Source organism: Canis lupus, chromosome X (genome assembly GCF_003254725.2).
Source record: "Canis lupus dingo isolate Sandy chromosome X, ASM325472v2, whole genome shotgun sequence".
Lineage (NCBI taxonomy): Eukaryota > Metazoa > Chordata > Mammalia > Carnivora > Canidae > Canis > Canis lupus.
The window spans coordinates 41,662,692-41,672,205 of NC_064281.1; the positions used below are offsets into that span (position 1 = coordinate 41,662,692).

Below are 9,514 nucleotides of genomic sequence, written 5' to 3' on the forward strand. Positions count from 1 at the left end.
TTCACAGAGGGAGAAATGGGGAGTTAGAAAGGTTGAGTGATTTGTCCAAGGTCCTCAGATGTTGGGACTGGGAAGTGAATTCAGGTCTATTTGACCACAGAGTCCATATCCCTCCCATCAGGCTGCACTGACTCCTGCCTATGTGGCCTCAGAAAGCTCCAGTCACTCCTTTCAAAACCCAGTGATCCTAGAACTTCAGAGCAGAGTGTCTGACTTACTCCTGGTAGTAGGCTGAATAATAGCCCCTAAAGATAGTAGGTCCTAATCCCTGGAACCTGTAAATGTTACCTTATTTGGAAAATGGTTCTTTGCAAATATGATTAAATTAAGGCTGTTGGGATAGGGAGATTATCCTGGATTATCCGGGTGGGCCCTAAATGCAACCACATGTATCCTTGTAAGAGGCAGGTCAAGCTGTTAGTGAGAACCTAGTTGCTGAAGAAGCTAAAGGAAGAGGAGAGAGAAGCAGCCAAGAGTTGGAGCCAGACCAGGAGACCGAGCCAGAGTTGAAGTAAAAGCTGATTTTGCTAAAGCAGCAACAACTAAAAGTATTGAAAGATGCTGGTTACCTTGGGACAGCTCACCTCCTTCCTTTCTTTCCTATATATAATAGTTATATCCATTAAGCTGTTCTTTGCTGCTGGGGTTTGGAGAACAAACATGCAGCTTCCCAGGAAGATAGTGGTAATTACCAGAGCCAACATAGGCATCAGCAAGGAGACGGCCAGAGAGCTTGGTAGCAGAGAAGCCCAAGTATGCATTGCCTACTGAGATATACTGAAGGCATCATCTGCTGGCCAGTGAATTCCAGGCCAATACAAAGAACTCTCAGATGCTAATTCAGAAACTGGACCCATCTAATACCAAATCCATCTGAGCTTTTGCTAAAGGCTTTCTGGCAGAGAAAAAGCAGCTCCATATTCTGATCAACAATGCAGGAATGGTGATGTATCCATATTCCAAAACAGCTGGTGACTTTGAGACTCACCTGCGAGTCAACCACCTAGTCCACTTTCTTTGTACCCATTTGCTCTTGGAGCCACCAAAAAAGTCTGTGCCCTCACAGGTGATGAGCCTGTCATCAGTAAGCCACCACACTGGCAAGATTCACTTCCACAACCTCCAGGGTGAGAAACACTACAGCTGGGGATTTTGCTCATTGCCACAACCAAGTGGCCAATGTGTTTTTAATTGGGAATTGGCCAAGAGACTCCAAGACATAGGGGTCACCACTTATGCAGTGCACTCAGGCATCATCTACCCCTGACTAGTCTGGCACTCCTTCCTGCTGTGTCTGTTCTGGAGGCTCTTCTCCCCTTTATCAAGTCAACATGGTAGGGAGCATAGACCAGGCTGTACTGTGCCTTAGCTGAGAGCCTGGTGCCCCTGTGTGGCAAGTATTTTGGTGACTGCAAGATGACCTGGGTGCCCCTAGGGGTCTGAAATAGCAAAACCATTGAGCACCTGTGGAATGTCGCTGTGAGCTTCTAAAAATACACTGGGAGTAGAGCTGATGGAAGAGTCTCAGCTTTATTAATACCAATCCAGACATAATGAAAGGGAACAAAGGAGAAGGCCCACCCGAAAGATTGTCCTTCCAGGTAGCTACTGTTAAAAATTCTCCCTGTTCTGATTCTCCTGACCCTTCTAGAGGTCTTTGCATACCTGACTTTCTTGTGAAGCTGGTTCATGGTACAAGACAATCACACCTACAGAGCGTTCTTCTCCAAGACTTACAAGAACTGGCTGCTCTCTTGGGGCAGGGGGACTGGGCAGATCCCAGGCTGGTTGAGGAAAGCAGAAGGGCCTAGAAAACTGGAGCAATTTTGTCATCAATAGCAGAAATGCTATCCAGCATGCTCAGCTGAGGTGATAGGAGCATCAGCATTACATATTTCCAAGGACTATAAGACAAACTTTTGACTGATCACTTTCATCTTTGAAATACTAGTCACTCAGGAAATACTAGTCATTCAGGAAATACTCAGGAAATTTTTGGTTAACCTTGGCCAACTTTGATTTCTTCCTCTGAGCATAGTGGAGCTATTGCATGAAGCTGGACCTTCCCATTTTCTTTTTCCAGTTTTTTTGTATTAAAAAAAATTTCCCAGATTTATTGGGAATAATTGACATATAACATTATATAAGTTAGGACCTATCCATTTTCAAGCATGCAGATGATTTCCTTTTCAAAACAGTTCCCTTTACCTCAATTTTTAGAGAAAATAAAGACTGTGCATTGAGAAAAAAAGGAAAGAAGCAGAAGGAGACTTGAAGAGATACAGAAGAGAAGGCAATGTGAAGATGAAACACAGAGAGATATGAGATTGTTAACCTTGAAGATTAGAGCAATGCTACCAGAAGCCAAAGAATAATGACAGCAACAGAAGTTGGAAGAGGTAAGGCATGATTCTCCCTAGAGCCTTTGGAGGGAGACAGCCCTTCTGACAACTTGGTATTGACCGGTGATACTGATTTCAGACAATATGGCCTACAGAACCATGAGATAATAAGTTTTTGTTGTTTTGTGCCATCAAGTTTGCAGTAAATTGTTACAGCACCCACAGGAAACTAACGCAGATTTTGGTATCTAGAAGTGGAATGCTGCCATAACAAATACCTAAAAATGTGCAAGTGAATTTAAAATTGGAGAATGGATAGAGACTAGAAGAATGATAGAAAAACCCTAGATTGGGGCACCTGGGTGGCTCAGTTGTTAAACATCTCTTGATATCTGCTTGGGTCTTGAACTCAGGATCATGAGTTCAAGCCCCAAGCTCGACCCTGCACTGGGCATACTGCACGGGGCCTACTTTAAAAAAGAAAAGAAAAGAAAAATCCTAGATTGAATTAAACAAATTGTTGGTAGAAATACAAACATTGAATATTATTCTGGTGAGCTCTTAGAACCTCATGGTAGCTCATGCTCTTAGAAGAGCATGGTAGATAAAACGTACATCACTTTAGAAAATACATACATATTTCTTTAAAGCAAAATGATGGTAGAAATATAAATATTAAAGGTGTTGCTGACGAGAACTCAGACAGAAATGAGGAACGTGTTATTGGAAACTGGAGGAAAGGCAATCCTTGTTACACACTGACAAAACTTACCTGAATTATGTCCCACAGTCACGTGGAGAGCAGAAATTGTAAGTAGTAAACTTAGATATTTAGCTAAGAAGAATTCTAAGCAAAATGTTGAAGGTGTGGCTTGACTTACTCTTGCTGCATTAGTAAAATGTCAGAAGAAAGAGATAAATTGAGGAAAGAACTATTAAGCAAGAAAGATCCAGGACTTGATGATTTGGAAAATTCTGATTCTATCAAGATTACAAAAGACACTAAAATTAAGAGATTTACTCTTAGGAAGGTGTGCTATGGTGAGAAAGTCAAGAGTGTGGTTGTGCTTGCTAGTACTAAAGAGATTAGGTTTGTGACTGTGAATCTCTTCAACCATCTCAACCATAGCCAGGAATACAGATGGGATTCTCTGGGAAAGATCTGTGGAGGACCACCTAGATTAGTGGCATGAATTGCTGTGCCATATGGGAGATCCACAAGGTTTTTGAGAATATCATAAGAAAGATTCCCAGATTGTACCGAAAGAGACAGAGGCAGAACAAAATGGAGGAAGGCTGTCAGACTCCTAAAATGCTGCAGACACATAAAAAGGCTGATAGAACTGGAAATTTTTACCTCTTAATCCCCTTTATCTAATTTTCCCATCTCCTACCCCTCCCTTCTGGCAACCGCAAGTTTGTTTTTTGTATTTATGACTGGCTTTGTTTGTTTGTTTGTTTTTAAGATTTTATTTATTAATGAGAGATATAGAGACAGGCAGAGACATAGGCAGAGGGAGAGAAGCTGGCTCCCTGCAGGGACCCTGATGCAGGACTCAATCCCAGGACCCCCAGATTACGACCTGAGCTTAAGGCAGATGCTCAACCACTGAGCCACCCAGGAGCCCCTGGCTTTGTTTTGTTTTGTTTGTTCACTTGTTTTGTTTTTTAGATTCCACATATAAGTGAAATCATGAATCAGTATTTGTCTTTGTCTGACTTATTTTACTTAGCCTAACACCCTCTAGGTCCACCCATTTTGTTGCAAATGGCAAGATTTGATTCTTTTTTATGTCATATAGAAGTATATACATACATATATATCTATAAATCTACACATAGATCTGTAGATATATCTCACATCTCCTTTATCCATTTATCTAGAGATAGACACTTATGTTGTTTTCCATATCTTGGCTATTGTAAATAATGCAGTAAACATAGGGTTGCATATATATTTTTGAATTCGTGTTTTTATTTTCTTCTGATAAATACACAGAAGTGGAATTGTCAGATTGTATAGTATATCTATTTTAATTTTTTGAGGAACCTCCATTCTGTTTTCCATAGTGGCTGCCCCAATTTACATTCCCACCAACAGGACATGAGGGTTCCCATTTCTCCATATCCTCACCAACACTTCCTGTTTCTTGTCTTTCTGATACTAGCAATTTGGACTGGTGTGAAGTGATAATTTATTGTAATTTTGATTGACATTTTCCTAATGTTTAGTGATGTTGAGCATCTTTTCGTATGTCTGTTAGCCATCTCTGTATCTTCTTTGGGAAAAGGCCTATTCAGGCCTTCTGCCCATTTTTTAAATCAGATTGTTCATTTTTATGGTTTTGAGTTTTATGCTCTCTTTGTATGTCTTGGATATTAACCCCTTATTTATTTGTGTCATCTTCAATTTCTTTCATCAAAGTCTTATAGTTTTTCAGAATAAAGGTCTTCCACCTCCATTGCTAAATTTATTCCTAGGTGTTTTATTCTTTTTGATGCACTTGTAAATGAAATTGTTTTCTTTTTTTTTTTTAATTTTATTTATTTATTTATGATAGTCACAGAGAGAGAGAGAGAGAGAGAGGCAGAGACACAGGCAGAGGGAGAAGCAGGCTCCATGCACCGGGAGCCCGACGTGGGATTCGATCCTGGGTCTCCAGGATCGCGCCCTGGGCCAAAGGCAGGCGCCAAACCGCTGCGCCACCCAGGGATCCCTTTTTTTTTTTTTTTTAATTTTATGAAATTGTTTTCTTAATTTCTCTTTCTGACAGTCTGTTATTAGTATACAGAAATGCAGTGGATTTTCATACCTTAATTTTCTATATGCAACTTTATTGAATTCATTTATTAGTTTTAGTAGTTTTTCAGTGAGATCTCTAGGGTTTTCCAATATATAGTATTATATCATCTGCAGTTAGTGACACTTCTACTTCTTTTTTTTTAAGATTTTATTTATTTATTCATGAGAGATACAGAGAGAGAGGCAGAGACAGAAGCAGGTTCCACACAGGAGCCGAATGTGGGACTCGATTCTGGAACTCTGGGATCATGCCTTGAGCCAAAGGCAGACACTCAACCACTGAGCCACCCAGCATCCCACTTCTACTTCTTTCTCACCAATTTGGATGTCTTTTATTTCTTTTTCATGCCTAATTAACTGTGGCTAGGACTTTCAGTACTATGCTGAATAGAAGTGGTGAGCGTTCGTGTTTTGTTCCTGATCTTAGAGCAAAGACTTTCAGTTTTTCACTATTGAGTATTATGTAAATTGTGAGTTTGTCATATATGGCCTTTCTTATATTTAGGTATTTTCCCTCTATACACGCTTTGTTGAGAGCATTTTATTGTGAATGGATATCAAATTTTGTCAGATGCTTTTTATGCATCTATTAGGATGGTCGTGTAATTTTTATTCTTCATTTTGTTAATGTGGTGTATCACATTAATTTGTGAATATTGAACAATCTTGCAACTCCAGAAAAAATCCTACTTGATATTACTGAATGGTCCTTTTTGTGTATTGTTGAATTGGGTTTGCTAATTTTTTTTTGTTCCGTTAAAGATTTTATTTATTTATTTGAGTGAGAGAGAGAGCACAAGAAGGGGTAGGGGTGGAGGGAGAAGCAGACTCCCTGATGAACAGGGAGCCTAATATAGGACTCAATCCCAGGACCCTGAGATCATGACCTGAGCCAAAGGCAGACACTTAACCAACTGAGCCATTCAGGTACCCCAGGTTTGCTAATGTTTTGTTGAGGATTTTTGCATCTGTGTTCATTAGGAATATTAGACTGTAGTTTTCTTTTTTTGTAGTGTCTTTATCTGGTTTTAATATCAAAAAACTTTTTGAATAAATTTGGAAGTGGTCTTTCCCCTTTGAGTTCTTGGAATAGTTTGAGGATAGGCATTAACTCTTCTTTAAATGTTTGGTAGAGGGATGCCTGGGTGGCTCAGCGGTTGAGCGCCTGCCTTCGGCTCAAGGTGTGATCCTGGAGTCCCAGGATCGAGTCCTACATTGGGCTCCCTGCATGGAGCCTGCTTCTCCCTTTGCCTATGTCTCTGCCTCTCTCTCTCTCTCCTCTGTGTATTCTCATGAATAAATAAATAAAATCTTTTAAAAAAATGTTTGGTAAAATTCACCAGTGAAGCCATTTGGTCCTGGACTTTTGTTTGTTGGGAGGTTTTTGTTACTGATTCAATCGCCTTGCTAGTAATCAGTCTAGTCAGATTTTCTATTTTTTATGATTCAGCCTTGGAAGATTGTAAATTTCTGGGAAATTATCTGTTTTTGTATGTTGTCCAACTAGTTGGTATATTCATAGTTCTCTTATAATCCTTTGTATTTCTGTGGTGTTGGTTGTAACTTTTCTTCCCTTCCTTTTTTAAATATTTTATTTATTTATTCATGACAGGCACAGAAAGAGAGGGGCAGAGACACAGGCAGAGGGAGAAGCAGGCTCCCTGCGGGGAGTCCGATACGGGACTCGATCCCGGGACTCCAGGATCACGCCCTGGGCCAAAGGCAGCGCTAAACAGCTGAGCCACCTGGGCTGCCGTATAGCAGTCTTAAATTTAAGTTGTTGGCTGCTTAAGTTCAAACACATTTTTAAATTTATTTTTATTTTTTTAAAGATTTTATTTATTTATTCATGAGAGACACAGGAAGAGAGGCAGAGACACAGGCAGAGGGAAGAGAAGCAGGTTTCACGCAAAGAGCCTGCTGTGGGACTCCATCCTGGGAATCCGGGATCACGCCCTGAGCCAAAGTCAGATGCTCAACTGCTGAGCCACCCAGGCGTCCCTAAACACATTTTTTAATGATTTTATTTATTTATTCATGAGACACATGGAGAGAAAGGCAGAGACATAGGCAGGGGGAGAAATAGGCTCCCCTCCCTGCTGGGAGCCTGATGGGGGACTCAATCCCAGGACCCCAGGATCACAACCCCAGCCGAAGGCTCAACCACTGAGCCACCCAAGTGCCCCAAGTTCAAACACATTCTAAAAGCACTACATTTTTACTCCCTCCCCTCCTGAATGTTTCATGTATTTGATGTCATGATTTGCATTTTTTATTTTGCGCATCCCTTAACTACTTACTGTAGATATATCTGACTTTACTATCTTTGTCTTTTAATCTTCATACTAGCTTTATAAGTTATTGATCAACTACATTTAATATATGCTTGCTTTCACCAATGATATTTTTCTTTCATAATTTTCTTTTTTTTTAAGATTTTATTTATTTATTCAGATCGACAGAGAGAGAGAGAGAGAGAGAGAGAGGCAGAGACACAGGCAGAGGGAGAAGCAGGCTCCATGCAGGTAGCCTGACGTGGGACTTGATCCCTGGTCTCCAGGATCATGCCCTGGGCTGCAGGCGGCACCAAACCGCTGTGCCACCGGGGATGCCCTCATAATTTTCTTACATCTGGTAATGACCTTTTCTTTTTTTAATTAATTAATTTATTTGTATATTTTTTTATTGGAGTTTCATTTGCCAACATATAGTATAACACCCAGTGCTCATCCCATCAAGTGCCCCCATTAGTGCCTGTCACCCAGTCACCCCATTCCCCCGCCCACCTCCCCTTTCACTACCCCTTGTTTGTTTCTCAGAGTTAGGAGTTTCTCCTGTTCCCTTTAACATTTCTTGTAAGCCTGATTTAGTGGTGGTAAACTTCTTTAACTTTTATTTGTCTGGAAAAATCTTTATCCCTCCTTAAATTCTGAGTAATAATCTTGCTGGATGAAGTATTTTTGGTTGAAGGTTTTTTTTGTCTCCTCCTCCAGGGGAGCCTGATGCAGGACTCAATCCCAGGACCCTGGAACCATGACCTGAGCCCAAGGCAGATGCTCAACCTCTGAGCCACCTGGGCGCCCTGTCCTTCAGCACTTAAGTATATCATGCCACTTTCTTCTGGCCTGCAATGTTTCTGCTTAAAAATCAATCAGCTGATAGCTTGAAGGGTGTTTCCTTGTATGTGGCTAATCGCTTTCCTCTTGCTGCTTTTAAGATTTTCTCTTTATCTTTAATTTTTGACATTTTAATTATTATGTGTCTTAATGTGGACCTCTTTCGGTTCATTTATTTGGGGATCTCTGTGATTTCTGGGCCAGGATGTCTGTCCTTCCCCAGGCTAAGGAAGTTTTCAGCTATCATTTCTTCAAATATGTTTTCTGCCCCTTTCTCTCTCTCTCATCTTCTTCTGGAACTCCTATAATATGAATGTTAATATGCTTGATATTCTCCTATTAACCTATCCTCATTTTTAAAATTCTTTGTTCTTGGGAATCCCTGGGTGGCTCAGCGGTTTGGCATTTGTCTTGGGCCCAGGGCGTGATCCTGGAGACCCAGGATCGAGTCCCATGTCGGGCTCCCTGCATGGAGCCTGCTTCTCCCTCTGCCTGTGTCTCTGCCTCTCTCTGTATCTTTCATGAATAAATAAATAAAGTCTTCTTTAAAAAAATAAATAAATAAAATTCTTTGTTCTTTTTGATGTTAGTTTGGATGATTTTCACTACCTATCACTGATTTGTTCTTATGCATCCTCCAATCTTTTGTTAATCTCCATTAATGTTTTTCATTTCAGTTATTATATCCTTCAGTTTTGATCTGATGTTTTTTATATTACCTCTTAGTTGACATTCTCAATGAGTTCATTAACTCTTTTCTCAAGTTCTCTGAGCATCTTTATGATGATTACTTTGAACCCTTTTCATGTAAACTGCTTATGTCCATTTCATTTCATTCTTTTCCGGAGATTTTGACTTATTCTTTCATTTGGGACATATTTCTCTGCCTCCTCAATTTTGTCTGACTGTGTTTGTTTCTATGCATTAAGTAGGTCAGCTACATCTCCTGGTCTTTAAGTGCCCTTAGTAGAAGGCACCTTATGGGGCCCAGAAGCACAATCCTCTCTGGTCCCAATCCTCTCTGGAGAACCAGGCACTCCAGGAGCGGCCCCTATGTGGGCTGCATGTGCTCTCCTATGGTGACCAGGCTGCAACTGCTGGTGGGTAGTGCTGGCCCCCAGCATGACTGCCTGAGAGCCCCAGCTGAAGCTGTTGTGAATGTGCTGGTGGGTGGAGTTATCCCCTGGTGTTGCTGGCTGTGAGACCTACCTATAACTCTTGTAGGCATGCTGGTGGATGTGGCTGCCTCTCCC

The 9,514-nt window shown here is 40.9% G+C and overlaps 1 pseudogene; it reads left to right on the plus strand.

Moving 5' to 3' along the window:
- Positions 1-558: 558 nt before the first annotated feature.
- On the plus strand, positions 559-1,508 carry LOC112673280 (retinol dehydrogenase 12-like; annotated as a pseudogene).
- Positions 1,509-9,514: the final 8,006 nt, after the last annotated feature.